The sequence below is a fragment of the Henckelia pumila genome, chromosome 2 (genome assembly GCF_033568475.1).
Source record: "Henckelia pumila isolate YLH828 chromosome 2, ASM3356847v2, whole genome shotgun sequence".
Lineage (NCBI taxonomy): Eukaryota > Viridiplantae > Streptophyta > Magnoliopsida > Lamiales > Gesneriaceae > Henckelia > Henckelia pumila.
The window spans coordinates 154900817-154919338 of NC_133121.1; positions in this window are offsets into that span (position 1 = coordinate 154900817).

Consider the following 18522-nt stretch of genomic DNA (forward strand, 5'->3'; position numbering starts at 1 on the left):
CTTAGTCTTTTTCGATTCATGTTAGGGCTGATGCGTTTCAGCAGGAACATGAGTTAGTGGAAATATTGAATCCGATGGGATTGGTTTCCTTTAAGATCAGTTGGTCAGATCTCGCAATGATAGAATTAGCAATGATGGTGGCATCAGAGACTCTGAGATGAGTTATACCAGGCGCAAATGATTGTCTATTTCGAGACAAAATAGGAAGTGTTTCCATATGCCGGTGTACTGTGGAATGTCCCAGTCGAGCATTTTTATGGAATCTTGCCTTAGTCTTGATGTGTGTACAGTGATTGCAAGTATGTATAACTTATCAGGGGGATGTCCAACAATAAATGAATCCTACAGAGATATTTGAATAGTCTATCGAATGAGACTCATAGGGGAGTAACCTGTGGTCAAGATGATGTAGTTCATTTGAGATGTGATGACTACCATCGCGACGTATGCATGGTTTCGCAGGCCGATGGTTAAGAGATGACTTAGTATCATGACTGGCAAGTGTGGATAGTTTTATTCAGAGCATAGTGATGAGTTATACTGAGGAACGTGAACTATGATTCATACTAGACATGGTGGACTGAATTCCCAGTATTTATTGGGAAGCTTGTTTGTTCAAGGGAGCATTGGAAGGATAACCAGTCTAGGAATCGTTGTTAAGCAGTTAAGTTGGAGTATAGCTTTGCGTCAACTGAATCCTCTTGAGGAGAGATTCATGATGTGCTGTGTCAAGAGAAGAGTCGGGATTGGTGTTTCATGACTATGGGTGTTCTACACAGAGGTTTTTGGGGAACCTCTCGATAGTTGGATATAGATTTCGACTTGGGGTTTTGTCTATAAAATATTTTCTTTGGATGGGGATCTTGAGCAAACAAGACTTTGTGTTCTATTTGCTCGTGATCAGTTGGTACAAGATCAATAACTAGAGGGTGTGTGTGTCAGCTAGGAAAAAGGGTCTCGAGGAGATGTGCCTTGAGGACGGAAGATGTATCAGTGTTATTGAAACGATCCTAACTCTACTTTAAATAATAATTAAATAAAATACGAATTTTCAGAAAATTTTATAAAAATATTTCGGCATGACCTATTTATTTAAGTGAAAACCCGCATGTCTCAGACAACAAACAAAATAAAATGAAAGAAATAAACAACCGACGACACAAGTAAACTAAACTGAGAAAAGAACGAGAACCCAAGGAAGAGATTCGACATAAAAAATATTCAAAAGTGTTTAAAAATATAATGTTTACATGCCCAAAACAATTCTAACTAAGCATTTCATATACATTTGACAAATAAGCAAATAAATGTTTCATAACATATAAATTCTAGTAACTATGCGGAAGACGAGAATAGGTCGGAGGGATGTGTCGTGCCCTCATCACAGTCCACTCGATAGTCTTGCCCCTCGATCTAAATGAAATACTCCTCACCTGAAAACAATAAGTGTAGTGAGTCTAAAAGACTCAGCAAGAATATGAGGAGATAACGAGTACTACGAAAAAATACAAGCACACGCAGATTTAAAGTAGCATATACTAAAAATACCTTTGTTTTGTGCCCTTACTTTAAACAAAATAGACTTCTAAAATAAATGAACATGAATATAACATATGCATGGCTAAGTCATAAATAATCAATGTAACTGCATAAACTGTTGAAACATAGTCATAAATATTTTGAACTGTAACTGTAACTGAAATTGAATAAACTGTTCTGGAACATAGACATAAATATTTGAACTTAGATCCTTGAATTGTGACTCTGTGATTTCGATCATGATCATGACTGCAGTGCACTATGCCGCAAGGAAGTCAGGATTTCTCCCAACTCGTCTTTCCCATACTTGGTAAGGGAAGCTAGGATTTCTATCGGCCCATCCAAACCCATACTTGGTAAGGGAAGCTAAGATTTCTTCCGGCCCATCCAAACCCATAAATTTTTTAAGGGAAGCCAGAATGTCTCCCAGCCCGTCCAAACCCATACTTTCTATAGTCACAATCATCTCACTTTGTTCCTAAAAATATTTTCTTTCATTCTTTCATACTTGATTCTGAGACTTAGCATGCATATGTAAATATGACGTACATGAAAATATTAATTGATAATCATGCATATGACTCACACATGGAAGATCGGGATGGTGATTTAGGAACTAAACCAAAGGATGGAAAATTTAACCCATAAATTGCACTTACGATAAATTCGAGCGATTTTCCCGTAAAATTATTAACTTGCTCGTTTCTTAACCAAAAAGGATTCCGCTTGAAACCACTACACCAAGACACTAAGAACTAAGTATAGAAATCATCCTTGGAATTTATTTCCTAAACAATAATTTTATAAAAATTCCATTCCCGGGCAGCAAGCTTAAAAGTCTAGAATTCTGCACCTTTACATTAAAAAATCTAGAACTCAACCAAGACATAACCGAATTGATTTCCGCTTGAACCGACATATTCCCAACATCTAGGAAAATTTCCAGACCCAAGACCCTAATGAAATTTCACCTTTAACCCTGGCTTAATCACGTATTCCCGGACAACCCCAATGCCCACTAAAAATTCCACGCAAGATTAAAATCTCAAACTCAACCAAAACTTAACTATAAATATTCCAATCTTCCAAACCTCTAATCCTAGGACCAAGGCCAACATTCTACCTTATTTACAGCACCTACAACTCACCTTGTATCACCTTAAATCTAACTCGAAGGTAGCCCACAGCCCTTCCTCAAAACCGAGCCTCTTACCCCCAATTTCGATCGCACCTCCAAACAATCCTACAAGCCAACTACAAGCTCACATAAAAGCTACCATGTGAACTTTATATCATCCATGGTAGCTCTAAATCACCATCCAAATCAACACAACCATCACCAAGTGCTTGAACCAAAACTTGAATATAAAATCTAGAAACTCGACTCGAACCATAAGCCAACAAAAATCTGAAAATTTAATCACATATCAAAAAGGCAAAAATCCAGAATTTGGTTCGAACACCAAGCTATACGTATATCCTAAGATTTCGAACACCCCAAGCAAAAGGGAATACTGAAAAAAAATCGATCCCTCATGCTAGCAAAATTTCTGGGGATTTCGAAGCTAGCATATCTACAATGCATTCACAACCCAATGTCAAATACATTACCAACTCATCGTATAACATGATTTTCCAAGCATGAACGCAGAAAAGAAACTCTCGGCTAAATGAGAAAAACATCGAGCAAGGCATATATATACATATATTACAAAAATTTCATGGAATGCAACACATACAAATATGCTATACTACATGGTGTAAGAAGGAAAAACCATATCCTTTCCTATCAAAAGAAAATCGAAAGAAATAAGAGCCCGGAGCCGAAATATCGAAGCAGCGAAAATGGACAGCTCGAGCTGGAGGGAGCTGAAATCGAGCTCAAGAATCACGACCAGCTTGCCTAGGAATGATTTGCCGGAGAAGAAATGAAGATTAAAGAACTAAAGGAAGAAGAATGGAATAATGCGCAGGTTTTATCCAAGAACAGGGGAGGCGGCTTCGTGTGTGTGTGTTTTAGGTGTGTGTGTGTGCATGAGTTTAGGGTGAATTTAGAGTGTGTGTGGCTAGGATTAAATCTTGAACTTAAGTGTACATGTAGGTAAACACTAGAAAAATGGAAGTGTTATGAAATTTAGGGAAAAGTGATATACACTAAAAAAATGCCAAACCAATAAAGAAAATTAGAACTACAAATTAAATCGCACTAAATAAAAATACAAGCTTAAAAATTCTAAGAATTAAGCACTTTAAATATTTCAATGTTACGGCAACGAGTAAAATATTTAAATAACAAGCAGAGCGATTAAAATAATTTAAACAAACTAGACTAACATTTAAAAGTAATTTAAATAAATTCACCAGCGAAAATGAAAATCTTTAAAATGATTTGGACAATTAAAAGAATTTAAATAAAAAGCTAGATATTTAAAATAGTTTAAAATAATTTAAAATAACAAACAGCTAAACTTAGGCTATTTAAAATAAATAAGTTGAACACTCGAAAATATTTTAAAAAATAAGCTAAACAGTTAAAATCATTTAAAAGAATAAGCTAAACTATTAAAAATTAAAATTAAAATAATTTAAGTATGCAAGCTTAAACCTTTAAAATATTTAAAATAATTTAAATTGCACAATAAAATCATTTAGATAAATAAACCTAAACAACTAAAAACATTAATTAAATATTTTGTCCAATAAAAATTATTTGAATAAATAGTAAAAATATTTTATTAACACATAATTCACATAAATGATTTAATCAATTAAACTTAAAAATAATAATCCTAATATTTATTTAATTTAATGCATGTGATTTAGTAGATTGGATTTTAGGCGTCACAGTTATGATACATTAAGTGCCAAGGAAGGGTTGACTTTCATATATTAGCGCAGTGACTTTCAGAACCAAGCCCAGGAGTTTAAGGCATGCTGAAAGTTGTTCAACGGTTGAAGCTTGCAGAGAATTAGACAAGAGCCTGAATGTGTCGGAAGCTATTTCGACCAGACACTCGAGCAAGGTTCTCTAGTACGTTCTCGAGAATTACCCTAGATTTCAAGGACGAAATCTTTTAATGGAGAGAGAATGTAGTTACCCGTATCTTGAATTAAGGATTAATTGCAATTAATTCAATGATCATGTTTAGATTAAGTAAAAACATGATTAAGGAAATTCCAGATGATATAACGAAGTCCTGAAGTGGATCCAGAACACCCGAAATAGTCGGGAAGGTTCCGAGAGATCGGATGCTCCGAACCTAGAACGGAGCCAATAGCCAAAAACGGATGCTCTGATGAGTTCGGAGGCTACGAATTCAGATCGGAGGCTCTGAACTTGCATGACCAGCTGTCTGGAAATAATACATCATTGATGATGTCACCAATGGGACTTCGGATGCTCCGAAGGTGGATCGGAGGCTCCGAACTCATGTCGGAAGGCGTCCTCTGGAAGCTAGACACGTGGTTGGCTGAGGGAGTTCGGACGGAGGGTTCGGAAACTCCGATCAGGAATGGAGGATCCAAGTTGCGGATCGGACGGTCTGATCGTTGTCTATATAAAGGGTAGCCGAGATCATTTATCCTCGCACCTTTTTCCTCCATTCCTCTCTTCTTATTGTAGTCTTTTAGCAATTTAGGGGCTTTCTAGGCGTCCTATTGACGAGCCGAAAGTGGCTAGGCGCTACGGTGCTAGTAGCGGAGCTGTGCCTAAGTTTTGGGACTATCGTCATCAATAGGCTGACGACGGACGCAGGTATATCTATGGCCTCCTTAAATTATTTGGAGTATGCAATAACTTAGTTCAGGCTTTTAGAGCTCAATTATTGATGCATGAGTAATTTTCATTGTAGAGCTGATGATAAGCTGGGAACCTAGATTGTGACTGCTAGGATGGCCTTTAGTGAGGTTTGTAAGTACTGACTGAGATAGCCAACGGGTATGCATGCTTATGTGTTGCATTTATGTGCTATGTTTTGCATGGATTATTATGCGTCATGTTCATATCATATTAAGTCTGTACATCTTTTGAGATGAGCCATATAGGGCCGCTCAGCCCTGTTCGAACGATTGATGTCAAGCGCCCCACGACCAACGAGTTAGCCGACACTAGCATCTGTAGGACACGGTCCACGTCCAGTAGGAATGAGGAGTGTACTCAGTGGGTTGTCCCAGGTTGTACCACTCATATCTTTGGCGCCATTCTGAGCAGATTGTATACAGTTATCCCATATATGTATACCTTGTCACATTTACTTGCATGCATCATGTTTGTATGTTTACCCGTACTTTTGTATTGAGAGTAGTCGCTCACGTCCAGTATTTTGTATGTCTGGAAACCCCATTTGATGGGGCAGATACAGTTACAGGTGGTGTACCCAGTATCTTGGAGTGGCCAGTGACCGTGGAGGCAGCAGGATTAGCTGTAGGTTCTATTTGTCCTTAGGCTTAATTATTCGATTGGGTTGTATATTGGTTTATTTAAACCGGTTGTATTCTGCCAGTCAGCTTTTATTTAAGTCTTCCACAGCGATTTATTTTAAATGCATGCTTAATTATGCTCTAACTCTGATTAAGTAGTGGTACTGGTTGGGTCGCTATAGATAAGGAGATGAATTTCAGTGCCAAGTCATGTCAAGTCAAGATATGTCAAGTTATGTTTTCATAAGTCAAGTTTTGCTATGATGTGTTATGCTATGCTATGATGACATGTGCTATGAATATGTCTATGAATTATGTTATGTTTTAAAGCCAAGTTTGAATTTTGTCAAGAGTATATATGTATGTATATTTTAATGTCGTATGATCGATCGGCTCTCACTTTCTGAGCGACGCCCACATCGCTCACCCCTTACTTTTCCTTCCAAATGATACTGAGAAACAGCTAAAATAAAGGAACACAACATGTTTTGGGGATGGTTATGAAAAAGACCTTTTTGATTTAGTTTTATTAATTTTGGACTTCTATCGTCAGTATTTTTATTATTTTAAAGTTATAAGATGTTTCCGCAAGTTTTATTTGTTTTTGGATTTCTGAGTTGTAAAGACAGTATTTTGGAGTTTATTTATGAAAAATACTTGTTTGGTTTAGACTGTACTACAAGGCTGGTTGTTTCTATAATTTGTGCGAATTTGAAATAATGCCGATGACACGTCTCGATCACGGGATATGACAGTGTATATTCACCTCTCTCTACACAAACAACCGATCACAACAAGTGGTATCAAAGCGGGTTTTATCTCGACCTCTGACATTTTTATGCTCAAAACATGAATTCTTACAACAAGATCCCTATGTTCTCAAAATAAGAATATGATGATTGAAAAATACGTATGCAGATACATCTTTCTGCTCAAGACGATGATATGTGGTATGTTATCACAGATGGCCCTATGAAGATTCTTATAGCCAACACGGTCGTTGCTATATCTAGTGGTGAATCTCAGATGGTGGAGAAGAACCGGTCGGAGTGGACCATTTAGGAAAAAAAGAAATTCAATCTTGACAATTTGGCTAAGGACGTACTTTACAAGACACTGAATAAGACCATGTCATCAAGATCAAGACCTGCACCACATCTAGAGCAATCAATTTGGGTTGGTCCCACCGAGTCGTGTAAGAGTGGGTGCCCAGTGAGCCAACTGTGTGGCTATGGGCTTTGTTGACTTTTTGTATAAACAATCTTTTGTTTAATATTATTTACACTTTTATGGCAATGACTTTATATTACTTCATATTGTTATATTGTGATATACTATTGTTGTTTTGATAAAGACCTTGAATATACTATAGTGTATGTAAGATGTGGTAGAACATGGAGATGTCTATCATGAAATACATCTTATAGTCACTGTATATTCTAAAACCGTTCCTAGTCGATTGAGCCGTCCGATAATAAGGATAAGGATCGCTCGAGTTTGAGACTAGCATTTGCGATGCGGAGTACCACGTTTCATTGGTAGGGAACATGGAGATGTTCGAAGCATGCAAATGGATATTCATAGGATGAATAGTCGAACTACCCTATCCGGACTTTCCAAGTGGTTATCACTTATCGAGTGGATAAAGTCCGCGGTTTTGGTTGTACACCATTAGTCCTTACGACTTGAAACATCATGGAGACTCTATATGCTAGTACTGTGCTTTGACTCGTTTACCGACTCTGAGGGGGTCATCAGGTGTCGAGATTGGGTACAGTTACGACACATATAGGAGTCAATGCATTGTTGTCAAGGATTCACCACATACTTGCGAGTGTGGATATCCTATGCGATCTGAGGAGATATTAGTGTGACAAATCTCTGGCCAGAGTACTTGATGTGATTTAAGAAATGGTTTCTTAGTAGCACATGCGATGTCACTAATTTGATCTTCAAGATGCATTGCATAGTTATCGAATCTTGAGCGACTCTCGATATACCAATGGTTGTTGATTCGATCGGGATATATGGATGAAGGGACCGTACTGTACGCTAACCAAAATCTACTGGTTCTTGTAGGCACTATCAGTGATACCTAGGGAATCATGGGGCGATGTTGCTAGGCGCTTTACCATGATTCGTTGGGCAAGTCGGAAAGTGTTGTTCCGAGTCACAAGGAGTTGTGAGCCCACGGCTAGCTGTATCCCTGAACCATTGAGGGTCACACAGTGTAATGGAGTTTTAATCCCCGTTGAGATAGTTAAATTTAAAGAGTTAAATTTAATGAACTAAGGAGTTGGACTTCTTAAATAAGAGTAAGGGAGTAGGATTTCCTAAAATGACATAGGGATGGACATTTTTGGAAACCACTGAATTCGGATTCAGGAAAATTTATTTTGACTTTAAAACGTGCAGAAATGGTTTCTGTGCACATTGGTGAAATCGTTTCATCAATCGGAGTCACGATGAATTTTATATTAATTTCTGAACGAGCGGGCTTTGCTTGTCGGGCCCCAGCTTATGACTAATGGGCCCTAAGGTGTTAGTGGCCTGCATTATAAATAAGTTATTTCAGTACAGAAATTACACACAACAGGTCATTATTTTGAGAGCAATTTTCGAAAACCCTACCCTCTCTCTCAAACATATTTCGGCCGCCCCCTCCTTGCTCTGCCCGAGAAATTCCGGTCTGTGATTTTGAATCGCAGTAAGGAATAACGAATCAAATTCGTGTATTCTCTTCGCAGAAAACTTCTGATAGATTTTCTAGTGCAATCTATCAGAGGGATTAAACCTCTGTTCGTGGACCTGATTGAAGGCGTTCATCGGTTCCAGGGAGAGACAACAAGAGCAGAATTGTTCTGTTGGTGTCCATTAATCTCGTTGCGAGATTTGAGGTAAAATTTATTTAATTGTTATTTAAATTTTACACACACGTAATTCAATCGATGAACGGTTGATACCCATACCATGGAAACGTTCCATGAAAAATTTTTAAACTTCCGCTGCACCGGGTATCAATCGTAATTGGTCTGGGAACTCGCCAGTTTCCAACAGTGGTATCAGAGCCAGGTTGCTCAGATCAATCGATTGAATTAATCAATTGTACAAAATTTTTGAGTCTCGGTTTATGAAACAAAATAAAGATTTTTAATAAAAAAAAAATTTTTTCGGGGCAAAACCCGGGCAGCGATTGGATCGCTGCCCGGTGGGGCAGCAATTGTTGCTGCCCCGGGCGGCGCACGGCGCCGCCCAAAGGGGGCGCACAGCGCCGCCCAAGGCGGCGACCGTCGCCGCCCAGGGCGGCGCACGGCGCCGCCCAGGGCAGCGCTGTGCGCTGCCCAGCGCAGCGCTGGGCGCTGCGCAGGGCGGCGCTCGGCGCCGCCCAGGGCAGCGCACGGCGCCGCCCAGGGGCGGCGCCAGGCGCTGCCCTAAGGGGGCAGCCGGGCTGCCCCCGGCCCGCGCCCTGGGTGCGGGCCGACCCGGGAGTGTCCCGGGTGGCCCGCGGGAAAAATTAATTTTTAATATTATTATTAATTTTAATATTTAAAATTTTATTTTTGGTACGGTCAAAAATTGTTTTTGATTGGTTCACGAGATTTCGGATCGAATTGTTCGAGTCCGTAAATTTTAAAATTGATTTTGGATAAATTTGAATTTTTGGAAAATTTTAATATTTTATCCGTAAATTGAATTTTGAAATCAATTATTTTGGTACAATTGATGATAAGATATGATCTTATGATATATTAGATAAAATATGATTTTATTTGTAAAATTGGATTTTATAGATAAAATATGATTTTATTTGATATGGAGATAAAATATGATTTTATATGTGAAATGTGATTTTATATATAAAATATGATTTTATCTTGTTTAAATTTGAATTGCCACAGCATGTTATCCAATAAATTAATTTTGAATTAAATGTTATTGGATAAGGATGATCGATTGCCATGACCAATTTTGTAGGTGTATGTTAGGAATTTACATTTTGTCTTTATTGTTGTTGGTTTTATTAATGGGCCTGGTTTATGGCCCGATATGAATGTCATATGTAATAAAAGTGGGCTTGGTTTATAGCCCGTTCCCACCCCCTAAAAATGTATCCCCTACTTGTCATTGTTATTTAATTGTAAATACATTAGATTTAGTGGGAGATCAAGATTTGAAGATGGTGGGCCCAGCAGACAATGAAGACTGAAGAAATGTAAATTGGAAGCATATGTAATAGGATTGCATTTGCATACTGCATATTACCTAGGATTGGACTAAGACCCGTGATTGGCAACCACGGGTCAATTAGAAATGGAATCGATCATCCTATATAATATATTATGATTGTATGCATGTTTAGACATAAATTGCGTGAATCCGGCAATGCATGCAATAAATTAAAAATGATGAGACAAATATTTTTATAAATAAAATCCCTCATTTTAAATATGATTTAAAATTTATATCAAGATAAATAAAGGAAATTTAAATATTGTTTAAATGTTCCTACCTTCCATCAACGGTCAATGTATGTGATGCTACCCGCGGATACGGTCCGGCTCATATTATTGGGGGGGCCCGTTCGTCGGAAAGCTGTACATTGGATCGAAAAATGTTGTAAGTTGGGTGGAACTCCCATGGGATCGGCTCATATTATTGGGGGATCCACATGGCGACCGTCCATCACAACTTAATATTGATGGGTCATCTTGACATGTCACTTTAAACGGCGTCATATTATTGGGCCCTTATTGGACATGAGGTAAATACATGGGGGTTGCTTTGGAAGCAATTGGGCTCTACCTTTTGAGAATTATGGTTGGCTGATATTATTCGGGACCATAAGTTTGTCAATTGGACTCCATGTTCTCACTAAGGAAAAAGTTTCCCGTTTTCACTAGAGGGTGGTGAAATCGTTAAAATAGTGGGAGTGAGATTCATAAAATTAAATTCGCCTATTTTATGTCTTAGTAAATTGTTAAACAATCATTGATATATGTCTGTTTTTTCTTTTCAGTATTTCATACAATGAATTCGCGAAATCCTTTATTCTCGATCCTCGAACAAAACAAGCTGACTGGCGCCAACTATACGGAATGGTTCCGGAAGTTGAAGATTGTCTTAACTTCGGAGAAAATGCTCTACGTGTTAGAGAAAGCACCTCCGAAGGAAGCACCAGCTGACATAAGTCCGGAGGAATTGGCCAAACTTGATGCATGGTGTGACCATGACATCAAGACCAAATGCTATATGCAAGCCTCGATGTCTGATGAACTCCAGAGGCGATTTGAGGACACGGTGAATGCTGCTGACATTCACACGCAACTCAAGGAACTTTTTGGGGCTCAGTCGAGGGCTGAAAGGTTCTCTACTGTTAAGGAGTTGATGACGTGCCGCATGCGTGAAGGGACTTCGGTCCGTGATCATGGGGTACGAGTGATTTGGCTCATACAGAAGTTAGCGACCCTTGATTTGGTGTTGGAGCATGAACTCAATGTGGACTTGCTGCTTCTATCTCTTCCTTCTTCATTTGATGGATTCGTGATAAATTTTAATATGAACAAGATAGAGGCCACCCTTGAAGAGATGGTCAATATGCTCGTTACATATGAATCCACACTTAAGAAGGATAAGCCAGCTTTCTTGGTGGGCTCCTCATCTTCTGCTAAGAAGGGGCCAAGTATGAAGGGCAAGAAACGTTCTGCCCCACCCAAGAAAGTGGAACCCGAGAAGAAGCAAAAGACAAAGGCTTCAAACGATGGAAAATCCAAGGATGTTTGCCATTACTGCAAGAAGCCGGGTCATTGGAAGCGCAACTGCAAGGAGTATCTTGAGCAGTTGGGAACTGCAAAGGGTATGTTCTATATCGAAATAAACATGTCACTTAATACAACTTCTTGGGTATTGGATACCGGATGTGGTTCTCACATTTGCAATGATTTGCAGGTGATGACAAGAAGTCGCAGGCTTAGAATGGGTGAGACCCAGCTGAGGCTCGGGAATGGTTCCAGAGTTGAAGCTACGGCCATTGGAGATGTTTGTTTGATTTTGCAGAATGGTTTTAAATTATTGTTGAGAGATGTTTTATTTGTGCCAGATTTAATTAAAAACATTATTTCTATTTCTATGCTTGATAGAGATGGTTATTCTTGTAATTTTGTGAATGGGATTTGCAGTATTTACAAGAATGAATGTTTAATTGGAAATGGACAACTTGAAAACGATCTATACAATTTAAAACTAAAAGACGTTCCAGTGAATTGTATTGACAAACCGGCAACAACAAACAAAAGGAAAATCGATAGTCAAAACCCGGCAAACCTTTGGCACGCTAGACTAGGTCATATTTCCTCAAGGAGGATGAACAAGCTAGTGGGAGAGGGCATGTTTGATATGTCTGATATTAACTCTCTACCTACTTGTGAATCCTGCCTAAAAGGGAAAATGACTAAATCTCCTTTTAAGGGGAAGCCTGAACGTAGTCAAAATCTGTTGGATTTGATCCATACAGATGTTTGTGGTCCATTTAGAGTAGGGACTCAACATGGCCACACCTACTTCATTACCTTTACTGATGATTATTCAAGGTATGGGTATTTATATTTAATGAAATATAAGTCTGAAGCATTTGAAAAGTTCAAAGAATTCAGGGCTGAAGTAGAAAACAAGCTAGGTAAAAGTATTAAAGCACTTCGATCGGATCGAGGTGGAGAATACTTGAGTACCGAGTTTTTGGACTATCTGAAAGAGAATGGGATTCTCTCTCAGTGGACTCCTCCTATGACACCACAGCTTAATGGTGTATCGGAGCGTCGTAATCGAACTTTGTTGGACATGGTTCGATCCATGATGAGCTTCACTGAGCTTCCACCTTCGTTTTGGGGCTATGCGCTTGAAACGGCGGTATTGTTGTTGAACAACGTCCACACTAAAGCAGTGGACAAAACACCATACGAGTTATGGAATGGCAAAGCTCCTAAGTATTCGTACTTGAGGATTTGGGGATGTCCTGCTTACGTGAAGCGGACAGTGGGAGATAAGTTGGATAGTCGATCCAGCCTGTGTTATTTTGTGGGGTATCCGAAGAATTCAATCGGATATTATTTCTATTATCCTGCTGAAACAAAGGTGTTTGTTTCGCGGAATGCCACCTTCTTGGAGAAGGAGTTCTTATTGGATAAGAAAGGCGAGATGATGGAACTCGAAGAAGTTCGAGAAGAACCCGAAATACAAAATAATGATCCCACACCTCAGGAACCATTGCTGGACACGCCTGCACCTAGAAGATCCGAGAGGACTTCTAGACCTCCAGTTCGATATGGTCTTCTTCTTGAAGAGGGTCAAGATGAACCCGACATTGGATGTGATCCAAGAAGCTTCAAGGAAGCAATTTCTGATGCGGATTCGAATTTATGGCTTGAAGCTATGCAGTCAGAATTGGATTCGATGCATACTAACCAAGTCTGGACTTTAGTGGATCCTCCCGATGGAATTGTTCCAATAGGGTGTAAATGGATCTACAAAAGAAAGCTTGGGCCTGATGGTAAGGTATTGACCTACAAGGCGCGATTGGTGGCTAAAGGTTATACTCAAAGGCAAGGAGTTGACTATGACGAAACCTTTTCACCAGTTGCAATGTTCAAGTCCATAAGAATCCTTATTGCCATAGCTGCATGGTATGACTATGAGATATGGCAAATGGATGTGAAGACTGCTTTTCTTAATGGAGACATTAAGGAAGAAATCTATATGAAGCAGCCTGAGGGGTTCACATCCATGGGAAGCGAGCATAAGGTATGCAAGCTTCAGAGATCAATTTATGGTCTAAAACAAGCATCAAGAAGTTGGAACCAGAAATTTGATGAAACAATTAAAGACTTTGGTTTCATCAAGAACCCGGAGGAACCTTGCGTGTACAAGAAAGTAGTTAAGGATGCGGTGACATTCTTAGTACTTTATGTTGATGACATCCTACTCATTGGGAATGATGTAGGGATGTTGCAGTCAACAAAGATATGGTTATCAGGTAGATTTTCGATGAAGGATTTGGGTGAGGCATCCTACATTCTTGGGATACAGATCTATAGGGATAGATCTAAGAGAATGATAGGACTCACTCAATCAACCTACATCGATACCATATTGAAACGGTTTTCAATGGATGGGTCCAAGAGAGGACATCTACCCATGTGTCATGGAGTTTCTCTATCCAAGTCTATGTGTCCCAAGACTGATGCAGAGATAGAGAATATGACACATGTACCATATGCGTCAGCTATAGGTAGTATCATGTATGGGATGATATCTACCAGACCGGATGTAGCATTTGCTCTGAGTGTCACGAGCAGATATCAGTCTAATCCTGGTCAGATGCATTGGAAAGCCGTGAAGGACATTCTTAAGTACTTGCGAAGGACTAAGAATATGTTCATGGTTTATGGAGGACGAGAACTCAAACTGGAAGGCTATACCGACTCTAGCTTCCAAAGTGATGTGGATGACTCGAAGTCAACCTCTGGATTTGTGTTCATGCTCAATGGCGGTGCTGTCTCTTGGAAGAGTTCCAAGCAAGACACCACAGCGGATTCCACCACTGAGGCTGAATACATTGCAGCATCAGCTGCTGCTAAAGAGGCCGTTTGGATGAGGAATTTCGTCCAAGAGTTGGGCGTCATTCCTGAATTTGTTGGTCCAGTCCCGGTGTACTGCGACAACACGGGTGCCGTTGCTCAAGCAAAGGAACCAAGGTCTCATCAAAGATCCAAACACGTACTGAGGAAATACCACATAATCCGGGAGATTGTGGAAAGAGGAGACATCAGTGTCGAACGAGTGGCCTCTGCAGACAATATCGCTGATCCACTTACTAAGCCTTTGCCAGGACCATTGTTTGACAAACATCGCGAAGCAATGGGTCTACGTAGTATGACTAGTTGGCTATAGGGCAAGTGGGAGATTGTAAGAGTGGGTGCCCAGTGAGCCAACTGTGTGGCTATGGGCTTTGTTGACTCTTTGTATAAACAATCTTTTGTTTAATATTATTTACACTTTTATGGCAATGACTTTATATTACTTCATATTGTTATATTGTGATATACTATTGTTGTTTTGATAAAGACCTTGAATATACTATAGTGTATGTAAGATGTGGTAGAACATGGAGATGTCTATCATGAAATACATCTTATAGTCACTGTATATTCTAAAACCGTTCCTAGTCGATTGAGCCGTCCGATAATAAGGATAAGGATCGCTCGAGTTTGAGACTAGCATTTGCGATGCGGAGTACCACGTTTCATTGGTAGGGAACATGGAGATGTTCGAAGCATGCAAATGGATATTCATAGGATGAATAGTCGAACTACCCTATCCGGACTTTCCAAGTGGTTATCACTTATCGAGTGGATAAAGTCCGCGGTTTTGGTTGTACACCATTAGTCCTTACGACTTGAAACATCATGGAGACTCTATATGCTAGTACTGTGCTTTGACTCGTTTACCGACTCTGAGGGGGTCATCAGGTGTCGAGATTGGGTACAGTTACGACACATATAGGAGTCAATGCATTGTTGTCAAGGATTCACCACATACTTGCGAGTGTGGATATCCTATGCGATCTGAGGAGATATTAGTGTGACAAATCTCTGGCCAGAGTACTTGATGTGATTTAAGAAATGGTTTCTTAGTAGCACATGCGATGTCACTAATTTGATCTTCAAGATGCATTGCATAGTTATCGAATCTTGAGCGACTCTCGATATACCAATGGTTGTTGATTCGATCGGGATATATGGATGAAGGGACCGTACTGTACGCTAACCAAAATCTACTGGTTCTTGTAGGCACTATCAGTGATACCTAGGGAATCATGGGGCGATGTTGCTAGGCGCTTTACCATGATTCGTTGGGCAAGTCGGAAAGTGTTGTTCCGAGTCACAAGGAGTTGTGAGCCCACGGCTAGCTGTATCCCTGAACCATTGAGGGTCACACAGTGTAATGGAGTTTTAATCCCCGTTGAGATAGTTAAATTTAAAGAGTTAAATTTAATGAACTAAGGAGTTGGACTTCTTAAATAAGAGTAAGGGAGTAGGATTTCCTAAAATGACATAGGGATGGACATTTTTGGAAACCACTGAATTCGGATTCAGGAAAATTTATTTTGACTTTAAAACGTGCAGAAATGGTTTCTGTGCACATTGGTGAAATCGTTTCATCAATCGGAGTCACGATGAATTTTATATTAATTTCTGAACGAGCGGGCTTTGCTTGTCGGGCCCCAGCTTATGACTAATGGGCCCTAAGGTGTTAGTGGCCTGCATTATAAATAAGTTATTTCAGTACAGAAATTACACACAACAGGTCATTATTTTGAGAGCAATTTTCGAAAACCCTACCCTCTCTCTCAAACATATTTCGGCCGCCCCCTCCTTGCTCTGCCCGAGAAATTCCGGTCTGTGATTTTGAATCGCAGTAAGGAATAACGAATCAAATTCGTGTATTCTCTTCGCAGAAAACTTCTGATAGATTTTCTAGTGCAATCTATCAGAGGGATTAAACCTCTGTTCGTGGACCTGATTGAAGGCGTTCATCGGTTCCAGGGAGAGACAACAAGAGCAGAATTGTTCTGTTGGTGTCCATTAATCTCGTTGCGAGATTTGAGGTAAAATTTATTTAATTGTTATTTAAATTTTACACACACGTAATTCAATCGATGAACGGTTGATACCCATACCATGGAAACGTTCCATGAAAAATTTTTAAACTTCCGCTGCACCGGGTATCAATCGTAATTGGTCTGGGAACTCGCCAGTTTCCAACAAGTCGGCCATCCCGCCACACAATTTAAGTGGGTTGGGTTGAAATATTTTTAATCCAACTAAATGCGGGCCTAGGTGGGCTAACCCACGCAGTTTGCGGGCCTAGGTGGGCCAACCTGAAGCAAACCAACTCGAGGCAGGCTAGGGTTGGCTCGCGGGCCTGGATAAAAAGAATTAATTTTTTTTTACTTTATGGTAATATATCTATTTTTTTAATGAAAGTTGTGAATTTTTTTCTATAATTACCTTATATATAATATGATGTGTAATACTTTGATATTTTACTAATATGTTTCTATTAATATTTATTTATGAAATAAAATTTATAATTAATTATAATGATTTTTTTATTTTTTATTTATGTTTATTTGTAGTGAGCCAACCAGCAGGCCGACCTGCCTAACCCGTAACCCACCTTAGGTTGGGTTGGGTTGAGGACTTTCAGCCTGCCGGGATGGTGGGCCTGCCCGCTCTCGACCCGTCAAACGGTGGATTTTTGGTGGACCAGACTATCTCACCATTTGTTGGCCCGTCTGACAGCTCTAAGTCCACATCCAAAGAGATCTGGGAAAATCTCACCCAACTGAGCGAGGGAAATGACCAAATGAAGGAAAACAAGCTCACTGTGGCTATCTAGAAGTTCGATAGTGCCAAGATGAAGCCATGGGAAACCATGGCTAAGTTCGACAAACGGTTAATTAGAAGTATCATTTGTGAACTTATTACTTTTGCTAAGACTTATAGTAATCAAGAAATTTCTATGAAGGTTATGAGAGCTTTTACCAGGAAATGGGATGTCACTTTGATGATATTCATTCGTTTGAATCATAAAAAACTGCCAAACAACAAAGGAATTTCATGACCAGACGGATCTGTTCATTTCAAACCTGAATTAACTCCATAAATAGACGCAACTGCTCACACCATGGTTCACCAAGTTCTTGGTTCTTTCGGCTATGATTTTTCTTACTTTGGTTCCTTCGTTCCTTCACGTTTTAGGAACATGTTCATTTTGGTTTTTTCAAGTATCATATATAATTTCCAACATGAGATCTTTCATTTTTATTGAAATCACAAACATTCGGTTCCATCAAAATTAATGGTACTGATTGTCTTAGTTTTCATTAAACATTTGCTGGAAAATTATCCCATAATCAATTATGAAATAAAATTTTTTATATGAAGACATATCCAAACATGTGTTGGTTAGATATGAGTCTGGATCACATGTATTTGGAAAAAAAATTTAATCGTGAGAGGGAAATTTGATCAATACGTTCAAAAAAGTTGTTGTTTTGGGCATAGAATCTGCAAAGTATACTCGCGAAGGCTTTTGAAAAAAATTTAATTGTTAGATTGGGCAAAAAATTTGTACGATATATTCAAAATGTCGTGAGGTAAATTCTAAATAGGGATGTAAACAAACCGAATTGAATAAAAAAAAAAATTAAGCTCAAATTCAAGATCGAATAAGGTTATCCGAACTCTAGCTATATAGATTATTGAAAACGGAAAACAGGTTTCAATACAGTTATAAATTGAAGATACAATACAATTTTGAAATAATATCTTTTAAAACAATTATTTCAACTTGAACAATAAAGAACAAAGAAAGTCTTCAAGAAAAGCGTTATCTCTTTATAAATTGATCTTGTTTTCTTATAATAATTTGTAGATTATATTAGAATTGTTTTTTATTTTTCTTTCTTGAGAGGATATTATTAAATTACCCACATTACTTTTATTG